The sequence below is a fragment of the Larus michahellis genome, chromosome 23 (assembly GCF_964199755.1).
Source record: "Larus michahellis chromosome 23, bLarMic1.1, whole genome shotgun sequence".
Lineage (NCBI taxonomy): Eukaryota > Metazoa > Chordata > Aves > Charadriiformes > Laridae > Larus > Larus michahellis.
The window spans coordinates 1,579,229-1,593,067 of record NC_133918.1 but is presented as its reverse complement, the minus strand read 5'-3'; the positions used below and the strand labels follow the sequence as shown (position 1 = coordinate 1,593,067).

Genomic DNA, 13,839 nt, shown 5'->3' with positions numbered 1-13,839 from the left:
AGATCCTTCTAAAGAAAGAACTTGTGTGTTGTGGTTGACACACTGGAGGGAAGGGATGCCAACCAGAGGGACCTGGACAAGCTGCAGAGGTGGGCCTATGTGGACCTCATGAAGTTCAACTAGGTCCTGTTGGGGCCAAGTGCAACATTCTGCACCTGGGTTGGGACAATCCCAAGCACAGACCCAGGCTGGGGGATGAATGGCTGGAGAGCAGCCCTGAGGAGAAGGACTCGGGGGTGTCGGTGGGGGAGAAGCTCCACACGCCCCGGCACCGTGCGCTGGCAGCCCAGAAACCCCCCGCAGCCTGGGCTGCATCCCCAGCAGCGTGGGCAGCAGGGCGAGGGGGGGATTCTGCCCCTCTGCTCCGCTCGGGGGAGACCCCCCTGCAGTGCTGCCTCCAGCGCTGGGGCACCGACAGCAGAAGGACACGGAGCTGTTGGAGCGGGGCCAGAGGAGGCCCCGGAGATGCTGGGAGGGCTGGAGCCCCTCTGCTGGGAGGACAGGCTGAGAGAGCTGGGGGGGTTCAGCCTGGAGAAGAGAAGGCTCCGCGGAGACCTTCCAGCCCCTTCCAGTCCCTAAAGGGGCCCCAGGAAAGCTGGGGAGGGACTCTGGAGCAGGGAGGGGAGCCATGGGATGAGGGGGAAGGGTTTGAAACTGGAAGAGGGGAGATTGAGATGAGATGTGAGGCAGAAATTGTTTGGTGTGAGGGTGGTGAGCCCCTGGCCCAGGTTGCCCAGAGAAGCTGTGGCTGCCCCATCCCTGGAGGGGTTCAAGGCCAGGTTGGCCGGGGCTTGGAGCAACCTGGGCTGGTGGGAGGTGTCCCTGCCCAGGGCAGGGGGTGACACTGGGTGGGCTTTAGGTTCCCTTCCCACCTAAACCATTCGATGGTTCTAAAGACCTGTTTTTGGCTTGCTTTGATGTATTTATACATTTAACTCTACCCTGTTTTATATTTTACCCATGACTTCAGAATGCAGCTTTCTTCCATGGTTTGTGCAGCATGGAGACAGTTCTAACGTCCATGTGGCAATGTTTTCTTCCATGAGCAGACTGCCTCTGTCCTTCCTCCCCACCACCGCTCTGCCTCCTGCGGTCTGTGCTCGGCTGTGCTTTGTACAGCCCAAGCAGCTTCCCCAGTTCTCATGCTCCCAGGTTTCTCCCTGTTCGCTGGCGCAGTTTCTGCGCGCAGTAGAGTTTCCACGCGGATGCTGACAGCCATCAGCTGACTGGTCGTATACGAGCGCAGAGTTTGCATTCTTTGTTAAGATGGCCAGAAAATCCCTTTCTGCTTCTGCAGTAGATCAGTCATAAAAAGCAAGGGGCCAGAGCTGTCTCTTCTACGCTCTACCGGCATTTTAGCTGTTAACCACCTCTTTACACGTACTGCGAGATGTCTCTTTTTGCACTAGGCAGTTCTCTCGCAGTCACTAAGTTTTGACAGCTGAATTCCAGACGTGCCCGTGTGCTCTGGCTGCTCGAGGGACAGGTGCGTACGGCAACCTCACAAGTGAATTCACGGCAGGTAGAAGCATTTCTCAGGGCCCATCGCCATACCCCGTTCGAAGCACTATGAAACGCATCCTGCCAGAATGAGGGATGGCATCGCTCCCAGGAGGGATTGCCCTTACAAAGATATTATTTCTTACTGAAACTCTCACATGCAAATTCATTCAGGGAGAATGTTTCCTGCCGTGGAGAGGGTAGTGTTCAATGCAGCACAAGATGGACGTGCCTTGCCCTGGGAGGAGGGAGAAGGCAGGGTACATACTATGGATGGGCCTTTCCCCGTCCCTTCCTCCACATCCTTATTTCTGAAAACCAGTATCCGCTCAGCAAGAGGCAATTCTTACCAGGTTAGCTGAAAACCCATAATAGAGTGAAAAGAATGCGATCTCTTCTTATCCCTTCATCTCTCCCGCCTTGTCTGATCTCACTCCATCCCTTCTGAGTGATGCTTTTCAAATAGTGAGGCTCAAATCTGAGGTGGTTTCTTCATAGTCCAGGGTCTTTTCTGGGGATATTCACCTTTATGGAGTTTTTCTCGCTTTGCCCTTTCTCTGCCCCATTCCCTCCCCAGCAGCTCTTCCCTGCTGCCCTTCCCCGGCTCCCCAGGCTCCCTGCCACCACGGCCGGTTGGGGATGGGGCGACCAAGAATGGCTGGTGAGAGGGGAATCCCACCCAATTTCAGGATAAGGGTTGGGCTCTCAGGAGGCACAGGTTATTAGATTGGAAGCAATCACTCAGGAACAGCCTCTGGCTTTAGTGGTGTTAGCAGGTCGCTGGGAAGCCATGGAGGGGGAAATTTAATCTTCAAGGCAGGGTGGTGGCATCCCGTAGGACAGCGATGGTAGCCGGGGGAGCAGCTGTGCGGAGGGGAAGCTGCAGAGCTGCATGTAGGGTATACCGTGTTGTTTGACTCCAATTTTTCTGCAGCCAAGCAACACAAAAATAGGAAACTATTTCTTGGCAGCAGCAGCAGTGCCCTGAGGACTAGCGGACACAATTATTATTTGTTTCTGCGGATGAGACACCGCGATACTGCACCTCCACGTACACCCTGCTCCATATCTATAACCTGGAATGTCTGAACTGGCAATTAATTCCCGCAGGGGGATGGCTTGCATGGCTTTCCAACAGCGGCATGTGCCTTTCTTTTGGGCATTCTGCATTAGTGAGTTGTACAAACTAGAGAAAGTCAAAAAGCCTTCCTGTTGTTTCAGGCAGCTTGGTGTGGTACTACTGTGGACTGAGTCTGCCTTCTCTCCTCTGGGAAAACAGGATGGAAAAGCTTTACTAATGCTGCTTCGATGATATATTTGTCCAAATTTAACTTGGACCATTTTCTTCGTCGTTGCCATTGGCATTGTGCTCTTCTCCCACAGCTCCCACTGCTGTATGTGTGTATATGTATTACAAGGACAAAAGGGACCAATTGTGATCATCTAGTCTGACCTCCTTTTTCAGGACAGGAATAGCCCTGTGTTAATTAATTATCTTTTAGTGGAATATACTATTTAGAAAAATTTCTGCACCTGCATTACTCTCTTCTGGTGGTGATGAATTCACCACAATTCCAGGCAAATTATATAAGCCTGGGTCTACCTGACCCTAGAAATTATGCATGATCATTAGGAAGAAGCAGTCAACTGCTGCTGTAGAGAAACTGAAATGGACTTACTGATGTTAATGGTAATACTGACATTGACACACCAAGAGGCCGTAGCTTAATCAATACTGATATGCAAGCACTCATGCATATACAGCACCTGCAGACACAGTCTTAGAGGCTAAAATGCAAAAGAGATCTGGCGTATGAAAAGCCTGCGGCAGTCACTGGGGCAGCAGCACCTCCAAGTTTCTTCCAGATACCCCCTCAAATCATCGCTTCCCTCAGTGTAGATTCACGTGGTTCCTCCTCTTCTCCTCCCAAGGGAGATCTTAGACTACAGACCCAAGTGTTGCATTGACTTCTGGGGTCTGATTTTGCAATTTGCTTTCCATTGGGAGCCTATCCAGTTATTCACTGGCTTTCTGGAAGGAGAAGAATTCAAAACTACAAGACTTTAGAGAAAGCAGAGCTCTAGAGGAAACCTATGCCCTCAGTTTCCTTCACAGAATTGCAGAATCCCCTAAAACCAGCTGCTTTCAGCCACCGTTGATGGACTTTCATTCCCTCAAGTTCTCTCTAGGAAAAGCACCCCTACCTCTCTCTTCCGGAGAGACTTTATTTCACTGTTTTTATGACACCCTTCTATCATGTTTCTTAGGCTCCTAATTTTGACAAAACACCCGTTCACCTTGGGGTAGAGACGTGCCCTAAGGTCCCCAAATGGAGAACCGAAAGGTTCCCGCATCTGGCAGGAATCTTCACATCTTCCCAATGTGAAGCATCTCCTGGAAAGACACAGGGTCTCCTCTTAAGGACTGCAGGTGATATTAAAGGCATGTCCTTGCCTATCTGCCATTGTAGGCAGAGAATGGTACTTATATCAAAGTCGTATTTAGCTATCTGCCTATCTGTGGATCTTGCCCAGTCAGCAAGATCTCTGTCAGATCATTCTTTTAGAGGTGTAAGTACATTGATGCAGTGTTAAGTCAATAAACCAGTTTTCACATTAACAGTTGAAAATGTTGAGCTTCATGAGGGGAGACCTCCTTGCCTTCTACAACTCCCTGAAAGGAGGGTGCAGAGAGGTGGGTGTTGGGCTCTTCTCCCAGGGGAATAATGACAGGACCAGAGGAAATGGTCTGAAGCTGCGGCAGGGGAGGTTTAGATTAGATATCAGGAAGAATGACTTTACTGACAGAGTGGTCAGGCACTGAACAGCCTGCCCAGGGAGGGGGTTGAGTCACCATCCCTCGAGGTGTTTAAGAAACCTCCAGATTTGGCACTTCAGGGCATGCTCTAGTGGCACAGATTGGAGGGGGTTTGGTTGGACTCGATGATCTCAAAGGTCCTTTCCAACCATGAAGATTCTATGATTCTATAAGCATTTCACCTCCTGTTACATCTTTGATCTCTTCGAAGTATTTCATGGGAAAGTATGGCCTTTCCTTCAAACAGTTCTCCAGAGGTGGTGTCTCAGTTACAGTTTTCCCCCAGTCGGTGGTGCAGAAGGGTCTGCTGGACACCTTTCACCCACCGAGACCGCACGGATTTGGTGCCCGGGTCTCCCGGGCAGCGCGTACACACAATACTGGGCTGTCATCCAGAAGGTCACCCAGAGGAGGGTGTTTCCAGCTGCCTGTCCCCTGCCAACACGGAGCACGGCTGTAAAGGGTGATCACGCCCTGCAGGATCCCTTCTGCCTCTAACCCAGCACCCTCGCTGAGTTCCCCGGAAGGGAGTCTTCTCCTCATCCCCTATCACGGATCAAAAAGCAGATGGGTGAAGCGGTGGCCCCACGCGCCGGTGGGTGTCGGGCAGGACCGCAGGGCCCAAGCCATTGCACAGAGAAGGTTGGAGTGGTGCTGGCTGCACCCTGTCAACGGAGGCGACGCAAACTGTCTCACAGCTCATTACAGAAACTGAGCCAAAGGGAAGGCACGTTCCCAGCTTATCAGGCCACCTCCTCTGTGAGCTCTCTGATCTACTTTTCCAGTGATTGTTCCTGACCTAGGAGAAGCCCCTGAGAAATCTCACAGTTCATAGCCTGCAGCTAAACGGGCATCCGCAAGCAGCCACGGTGGGGAGCCAGGAGCGTGGCACGCGCGGTCTGACTAACCAGCTGGAAAATTCCACTCCTCTTCGTCGCAGCAGACCACGCTGAAGCACTTGGGAAGCAAACCTTGCCAGCGGTGTGTTTATCTGCTCGCCAGGCTACGGCTCTGCTTTGCTCCCATGAATTGTGCCACATTTTCCAGGATACCTGCACTATCTGCTCAACCCTCGTTTAGCACTGCGATAAGAGGTAGCTCTGGACCAGTGGCCTGCCTCCTTTGCTCCGCTTAATAACGTTTTTTTTAGCACTGCTGACAGTCAATACAGAGCAACATGAAGGGTGAGGCTCCGGAACGGGGATGCCGGCAGAACTGACCTCTCCTCCAGCTCTGGCCGTGCTGAGCACCAGAAACCAGTTCCTCTGATGCTTTCACTCCTTGCACCTCTGCTAAGTGATCAGCTCTAGACAACCTCTCCTCACCCCCGCCTAACGCAAAACGCGCTAAATTCCATAAAATCGGTCAAACAACTTACAATAGCCTCTTCTTACTTAGAGACCATCAAACCATGAATTATGAAGTAATGCTGATAAACGCTAGCCTTTCAACGCTGAAGGAATCCCGACTGGCTGACGATCTGAGTGTTCATGTGCTCCCAGCTCCCATCCCTGTCTCTGCCTCATTTGCTCACGTTTTTCCACCTTCTTGGCATATTCCCACCCGTGCACATGCTCTTACCTTCTGAATTTGCAGCGGCGCTCGCTGTAGGTTTGTTTAATCCCCCGTCAGAAAGGGAGGAAGAAAGCCTGCGAGCGTCTGGGCAGAAAGCCTCATGCTACAATGTCACTCGGGTCACCAGCATGCACCCGGTGCTGACCAATGGGAATAAATCCCATGGGAATTAGACAGCTGTAAATCCTGGAAACTATGCTTCGCACTTTGAATGTACGTTTGCTGGTTTGTAGTACTATGCCATGAAACAATACACAAACCTTTGGATCTAAGCAGCGAATCAAGAAAGAAACATGATTCAGACTTTTCCCTGTAACACCCCTAAAACACGGAGCGTCACTCACTAGCGGCCACAAGGCACCCCACCCCCCTGCGTCTGATCACGGGAGGCACAAGGAAACGCGGAACAAGCAGTTCCACAATTATCCAAGGGATCCAACGTCCCCCCGTGCAGCAATAACCCGCTCTTGGCGCTGACGGAAGGGGAGCGAGGCCCAGGGAAGCAGTGCTCTCTGCAGGGTTTTACTTAGGGACTAAGTAACGAGGTTATTAATAAGGCTTCAATTCCGTGAGATGGTTCCCCTTAGACGACAGGTTTTTAGATGCATATATAAGTTTCATCCACAGGTTTAAAACATTGCCTCAAAAAAGAGTTTGATGGGGGAGGTCTGTTAGTACTTTTCAGGTCAGCTAATTTAAAATATGTTATCAGAAGAGGGACTAAAATTTAAAGAAGTGGTGCTTTCTCGGTCTGACCAGCATTTCAGGGATCTAGCACAAAAATGACTTCTTGAGTTGTGGTTAAAATGCGTATCTTGCATAGCTGCGATAGGAAATGTGAAAGACTGGAGCGAGCGCAGCGACACGGTCGGTACCCTGCCTTTACCCACAGGAAGCCCAAAGCAAAGCTGCCTCTCCAAGGTCAGCAGTGTGTGAGCATCTGTTCACAAAACCTGGATTTGTGTGAACTTTGTAAGAACAAATTATATTAGAGATCTCCCTCATCGCCTATTCCTGTGACAATGGGAAAGGGCACAAAAATCTCTGAAAACCAGGAGTAAGAAAGAGTGTTTCCTGATCTTTGCAAGTCCCGTAGCGCCTTTAATGCTTCCCTGGACCAGGAGCCCTGCCCACATTTGGGATCTCCTGTATGAATAACAACAAAATCTCCACACAAAATTGAGGAGCAATCCGAACATTACCTTTCCAGGGTTCTCACCGTACCTTCAGGCTGTAGCCCTGGAGCAAAGCCTGTGGAGGGCTCGGGAAGCTGGGGGAGCCCAGGTTTGCTCAGGAACCAGCCCCTGCTTGCCCAGGTTCAACGACAGCATCTGCAAACTCCCACTTGCGGAGTAAAGCCAGGCACCAACCTCTTGGAGATGGAAAGAGACGGTGTGGAGAGGAGCAGTTATCCAGAAGGATCACATCCACGGCTCGCTCCTGATTCCTTCTTGCGCCTGTGATGTCTACCAGCCCCCGTCTGCGAGGCCCCCCCGTTGCCACCCCTCCAGCACGGGGCCGGGCTGGCAGCCGGGGCTGGGACAAGCTGTGGCAGCGCAGGGCTATCTCCCGGGCCAGCACTATGCACAGATAGCGGCACGGCGAGAGCAGACAGCTGGCAGGGCCCAGACCCTGCTCCCTTGCTGCCGGGAGACATGGGGCAGTGGCAGCTGACGGCAGCAGGAGCTGCTGGAGGGCAAAAGCAGAAAGCAGCCCGGAGGCCTGAAGTCGGGTGTTGCAACACTGAGAGCTGAGGGAGGCAGAGCTTGTCCTGGGGATAAAATTGACTACACCTGATACTAATGCTGACTGCTATTAACAATGAACCATTTGCAAAGCCAAAACAGGAGGACCTTCTCAGAGCACACAATCATGCGCTGGCGTCCCTGGGAAAGGCCAACCGAGCTCTGTTCCGAGCCCTGAGCGCTACAGCTGTGACTTCCAGCACGGGGATGGCGCCGATGCCGTGCTTGCTGCCGTGTCTGCTGGCCCAGGCTGATCCAGCTGCAGAGCTGCTCACCGTGTGGTTGCTCTTGCACGGCGCTGTGTGGCATCCTGCAGACGCACTGCCTTGCTGGGAGTGCACTCCCGGACCGCTCAGGTGATGCTGTGGTGCTTGGATATCCCACATACCAACGTATGAAGGTGTTGCTTACAGGTTTCCCAGGGAGGTTGTGGCTGCCCCATCCCTGGAGGGGTTCAAGGCCAGGTTGGCTGGGGCTTGGAGCAACCTGGGCTGGTGGGAGGTGTCCCTGCCCAGGGCCGGCGGTGGCACTGGGTGGTTTTTAAGGTCCCTTCCAACCCAAAGCGTTCTGTGATTCTGTGATTCCCTTAGCTCAGGCTGCCTTGGCACCACAAGGGTTTCCCTGAAGGCTATGGTGGGATCCTTTTAGAAAGGTCTTGCTGTCCAGCAGGTCACCAGTGGAGGCAGCTCGTCTGACCTCCAGCCGAGTGTCCTGCACAGCCCTGTAAACCTGGACTCTTCAGCCAGCGGCCGTGGCACAAACTCCCATGCACAGTATCATGGGGTGCTGCATGCACAAATGTTTTTCAGCAAAAATTTCTTTTCTCCTCGACTGAGAATGATCATTTCTGTATCTCCAGTGAATGGTCTCCTTAGAAAAATGCAAGAATAATCTAAGATGCCAGCACTGTTTCAATAGAGAAATCACCTTTATTGTAACCTGCCTCTGAGAAACAGCTTGATAGATAAATTATTTTTCTTTTTTTCCCCTGCCAAAATAATAAATATCTTACTCTCTTGTTCACAGGCAGTTATAAATCTGCCTCTTACAAAGACAAGTTTGGAAGTGCCTGCTCGCTCTGCAATGAATACATTCACGAGAGCTGTAGAAGATCTGGATTCAGGTCTCTGCTCCATCTTGGCAGGGTTGAAACCCATGTTTTAGGGGTGTAATCTACCTAACAGGCTATTCCAAGTGGTGAATGCTCCGGGTCCCTTGTGTCCAATACAGTTTGTGCACATACTATGTGATAAAGAAGAGCCATAAACAGAAAACTGAGGCAGGGCTGGCAGATGCCTGCGGGACTCGGCACTGATTCAGCAACACTGAACAAGCACAGGTGAAGAAATGCAATCCCAGATTTGTACGCTATGGACCTACCACGGGGGAAGCCACTGAGACCATCCCAGTTTAACTGAAAAATTCAAAATTTTTCTCTCTTTCCTCATGGGTGATGTCTTCCAGCTCTTGCCTTCTCTGGACTCTCCAGTTGTTCCATATCTTTTCTGTGGAAGTCTGTGGCATCCAAACGGGGATGCAGCACTCAAAGCAAAGCCTCTTAGGAGTGGTGATTAGAACTGAAAGCTTGCTTTAGTTTGTTTAATGGCAGCATTTCAGATCTCCTTAGGATTTTTTTTTTTTTTTTTTGCAGTAGTGCCTTTTACAGAGCACAGCGACAATCCTGTAATAAACCAGCAAGACGCAGGAATGTGCTAATTCTCAAAATCTCCTGCAGTCCTCTCAGCAGGACAAGTAAAGAAAGCTAGGATTTTTTGGTGTCCATTATACACTAATTTGTCTGACTTTTGCTACACGTTGTATCACAGAGGCGCCGAGAAAAAGAAGGATGTGAGGAGGAGATGGAATGAATTTGTTACAACTCTAGCGAGGTGGTGGGAGATCACCAATCTTAATTTCTTCTCAGCTAATTTGCAGGAACCAGACCGCACACCCGACCTCTTCTGGGTGAAAGCCGAGGAGGCAACCTGCCACAGTTACTCTGCACTTTTCATGGCCTGCCTTCGTTACAGCCACATCATTTGCAGCCCTCCTACCTTCCTCAGGATCACTCTATTAGCAAAAAAGGGATCCAGTTCAGTTCAGTTATTCAGCAGCTTTGTATTTTTAATTATTTCAGGCCAGCGAGGTATAAGGCAGGCAGCAATGCAGCTTTGCTGAGAACAGTACCTGGGCAATGTTGACCATTGCCCTGTGTCTTACGTACCTCATTTTCCACTTGAGACGTTTTCTTTCTGGCTCTAGGGTTAAGCAAGTAGCAGCAGCATGGAGCAGCTCAACATCAACTTTCATGTGAAAGCCACTTGATGTAGCTGTGATCCGCTCGGACCCTGAAGGACCCATTTATGCCTCACCGTCCTCATCAGCAGAATGGCGACAATGATCTGAATACCCTTTGTAAAAGACGCTCAATTCTACTGGTTTAAAACAAGAAAAGTTTGGCTATTGGAGACTGGTACTGGATTTGGAGAGAGTATTGCTGTGAAACTCAATGTAAGGTCATTATGCAAAACTGAGGAAGGAGACCGACAGTACACATTGCCGTGTTTATACTGAACTTTAAAAGCTCTGCAAGTTTGTTTTTTTTTTTTTTAAAAGATCAGCAAAAGTGTGTTCTCTTTGGGTTCGTCAATTCATGGTTTTGTCTTACAGGAAACTCTTTTTGTTGTACAGAGACAGTCGCCGCCTCTGCATAAACCTCACAACTGAAAACTTGTGTCATCCACTCTGGCACTTCACGCGTGAGAGTTTGCGTGCTCGCACTTAGCTTGGAACGAGGGGAACTGACCTTCTTTTAACCCAAGACGGCACCCAGCAGACGCGGTGCAGAAGAAAACAGGTGCAGAGAACCAGGTGAGATTTCATCTTCAGCATGTGAAGTGACAGCCATCTGCATGTGTAGCCATGGGAGGAAGGAGTGCTGCAGCTATGGGCACCGATATGTAAAGCGTGTCACTTTAATAATATGGGTAACTGTGATACTGAACTGCTGAGATAAGGGCATCTTTGCTCCAGAATCAGTCGCTGTAGTTACAAACAGTCTCCTCGCTTCGGGTCCCACGCAGGACTGCAAAAAGCTGTGCTTGCACTCAGGTGCGAGCAGCTGCCGGTGTCTAACCCTGCCATCCTCTAGGGAAGCCTATTCCATCTTTTAAAGCCTTGCGGAAAGCTTTGGTAGAGCTGAGGGGCAATTTGGTGCTCAGGGGTCTCTCTGCAGTGACCCCAATGCTTACGGCCTTGCCGGGGCAGGTTGCAGAGGGGCGTCCACTTCAGCTCCCTGAACGGTGCTGTTTTCTGGCAGAGGCGGCAAATGCAGTGTCACTGGTTTCTGAAGTTTTCACTGCCCAGTCCAGGAGTGCAGGGTGTGTTTTGGCCAGGAATATTTGGCATCGTGTACCCTGGTCAATGCGAGGTGCCTGCGTTATCCCAGGTGGTACGTTGCTGCTATGCCCCTGATTGGCCCCAGAGGAAAATTTTAGAGGGAGGGTGGTGGAGATAGTCCCAACTTGTCAGTGAGGCAGGAGTTTATTGCTTGTCTTGTGTCACTGCAGGAATCTATCACTGTTGGCCATAGCCTTTTCCTGTACAGCTCTGATGTTTCCCCATAGCTTCTCCAATGTGATGTCTCCGGGGCAGTGCCTCCTACAATCCTGGAGGTAAAATGTGCTGGGGTAAGCGGTGGCAGGAGCAGTGTCAAGGGAGACTTCTGACAAGTTGTTTGGCCCCTCTGCACCTGCCCTCTCCTGTGGCCATAAAGAACATGGATTTGAGAAATGAGGGCGGGTGTGCTGCCGTCCCGGTACCTTGGGATCTTCCCTGACCTCAGCATCTCCAGCGCCCTGTCTGGTGTGAGAGCACGTGCCCAGCCCATACACTTTGGCTAAGCAGAAAGTTGAGGTGTCCGTGCCTAATGCCTCCCAGGAGCTAAACTGCCCAGGGATGTTAACTGGGGAGAGGCGCGTGCGGGTTAATGCTGGGAAGGCAGAAACACACGAGAAGCCTGTGCTGACTCTCAAGAGGGGTCAGGGTTGCTGCAGCTGGTGGTTAACGTAGGTATAGTACCCTGGTTGACAAAGGTATAGTGCCCTGCTCAGCACGGCCACGGGACCAAATGCTTATCCTGAGCTGCAGCCAGAGCTGGACACGCGGGGCCCCTCTGGAGACGTCCTTCGCCAGATGCCTTTGTCTCTGCGTCTCATGCTCAGCTTACTTAGTTTTTTTCTGAGTCTAGGAAAATGCCGTTTAGAATAAAAATTGGAACTCACCTAATCAGTGATTTCCCAAGAAAGCATTCTAACTGCCTAATCACAAAATTGTCGTGGCAAAAGTCATGCTGGCTGATAACCCCAACTAGCAACATCCTTAGGGACAGACACTCATTATAAGGCACATCCCAAAGCTTTTATTCCTCCTTAACATACACTACAGTTTTGAATGTCCACAGTCTATATTTCTAGTTTTCCCAATTGTTTTTGATGATATTTTTTCAGTGCTAGGTCTTGAAGCCAAGACAGGCCTCGATTGCTTTTGATACAGGCAAAAATGTTCCAGACTGCTAGAGAAACTTTGAAAACATCAGGGAGGTGAAGAAGACAGAAGAGACCAAAGGTATTGACTGTTTGCAGGTGTATCTGCAATCTGTTAAGTCGTTTCCCTAGAAAAGCAACCCTCCTGCTACTACACAGCCTTTGCAGACCTGCACCCATGCACTATGTGCCTCCAGATTTATGGCCTTTCTTTTGTGGGCTCGTGCAGCACCTCTAAATTTAGATGGGCTGAAATCCCGTGGCCTGGCGCTACAGCCCAGGGTACCAGCTGTTTAGAGATGCTAAACAGAGAGGCAAGAAGATAACGAATCGCATGAGCGTAGCCAAAAGCAAGGAAGTGAAATTTTTGAGTAAGAAATTGTGAAAAAATCAAGTGCTTGCTTCCCCATCTAGTGGTTATGTCCAGGAGGATGAATGCTCCAGGAAAAATCAGCTGCTGGTCTCTGGAGGCTGTGGCTGTGCACATGCACCTTTGGGAGTGAACTCCAGGATCAAACACCAGGAATGTGGGCTTACGTGTTTTTGCACATCGATCCTATTCAGATGGACAGGCAGTCGCAGTTATAACTGTCCGTGCCCGCTTCCCCTTCTACCCGCACAGCTCATTTCAGACAGTCTTTAAGAATGAAAGAGATCAAATATTTCGCAGAATCATAGAAAGGTATAGGTAGCGCAGGACATTTTGTACTTTAACTTGCTGCTCGAAACAAGGCTGACTTCCAAGTTAGATCAGGTTACTTGGTTGAATTTGGTCCAGTTGAAACTCTCCAAGGACAGAGATTCACCCCCTCCCGGGTCCGTATGCCAGTACTGCTCCACCACCTTGGGAAAGCACTTCAAGAAAACAAAGTCCTAGGAAAAACAATGCTCTCCAGTCCTGTCAGAGAATGGGTGTAAGACTCCCGCTGTGCCTGCACGCTGTGCCAGCTGCGGAGGAAATGCTGTTTGCGCGTTAGCTCTTAGGTTGTGCCAAATACAGGCCCGAACTGCCAGCAATGCAGGGAGGTGAGCGAGATTTCTAAGCCTTTGAGTTCAGACCCCGAATAGCCCTAATTACTGAAAGCCTTCTTCACACTTTCAGGCTCCATCATCACACAGAACCCAAAAAGCTATGAGGACTACCAGTGCATTGATTCGGGTCCTGGACCAGCGTGCCTGGGGGGTCAAAGCTCGGGAGCAGCATTCACATTTCAAGCAAATTAGAGATGTGATGTACAGACTGCGAACCCTTCTAAGGCATTTCTTTGTGTTTGTGAGGGGGCTCAGTTGCCCCTGAGCACATGCACTTTGCTGGAAGTGAGTCAGAACTCGGAGCGACCCAGCTTGCTTCCTCCATCAGCTTTTCCCGGGAAGGCAGCTTCAATGGTCCCCACCACAGCATTTTTAGGACTGTGCCCGCAGATCCTGTGTTTTGGCGCATCCCTTCAGCCCCTCATGGCAAGCAACACCTGGCCCTCTGCTCGCAGGCCTAGGAAGCCTCCTTCTTGCTATCCTAGACCTCCATCTAGTGGGTGCTGGTGATCACACCACAGCCACAGAAGAGGGTGAAGCCATGGCCGGTGGAGACCACGTTGCTCCCCTGAGCTGACCCGCACGCGATGTCCGGGTGAACAGGGCTGTGTGCCAGCAGGAAGCC

General features: G+C 50.7%; 1 protein-coding gene across 19 annotated transcripts in view; it reads right to left on the bottom strand.

The window, feature by feature from the left end:
- Positions 1–7,404, bottom strand: part of LOC141734391 (excitatory amino acid transporter 4-like) — a 40,328-nt gene extending 32,924 nt beyond the window's left edge. For 3 of the 19 annotated variants that reach the window (XM_074566116.1, XM_074566108.1, XM_074566101.1), the window contains exon 1: positions 7,264–7,404. The gene's annotated coding sequence lies outside the window, so the exon portion shown is untranslated. Of the gene's footprint in view, positions 1–5,899; positions 6,818–7,095 lie in introns of those variants that run through there. The other 16 variants (XM_074566111.1, XM_074566104.1, XM_074566094.1 and 13 more) reach the window with 13 other exon arrangements.
- Positions 7,405–13,839: the final 6,435 nt, after the last annotated feature.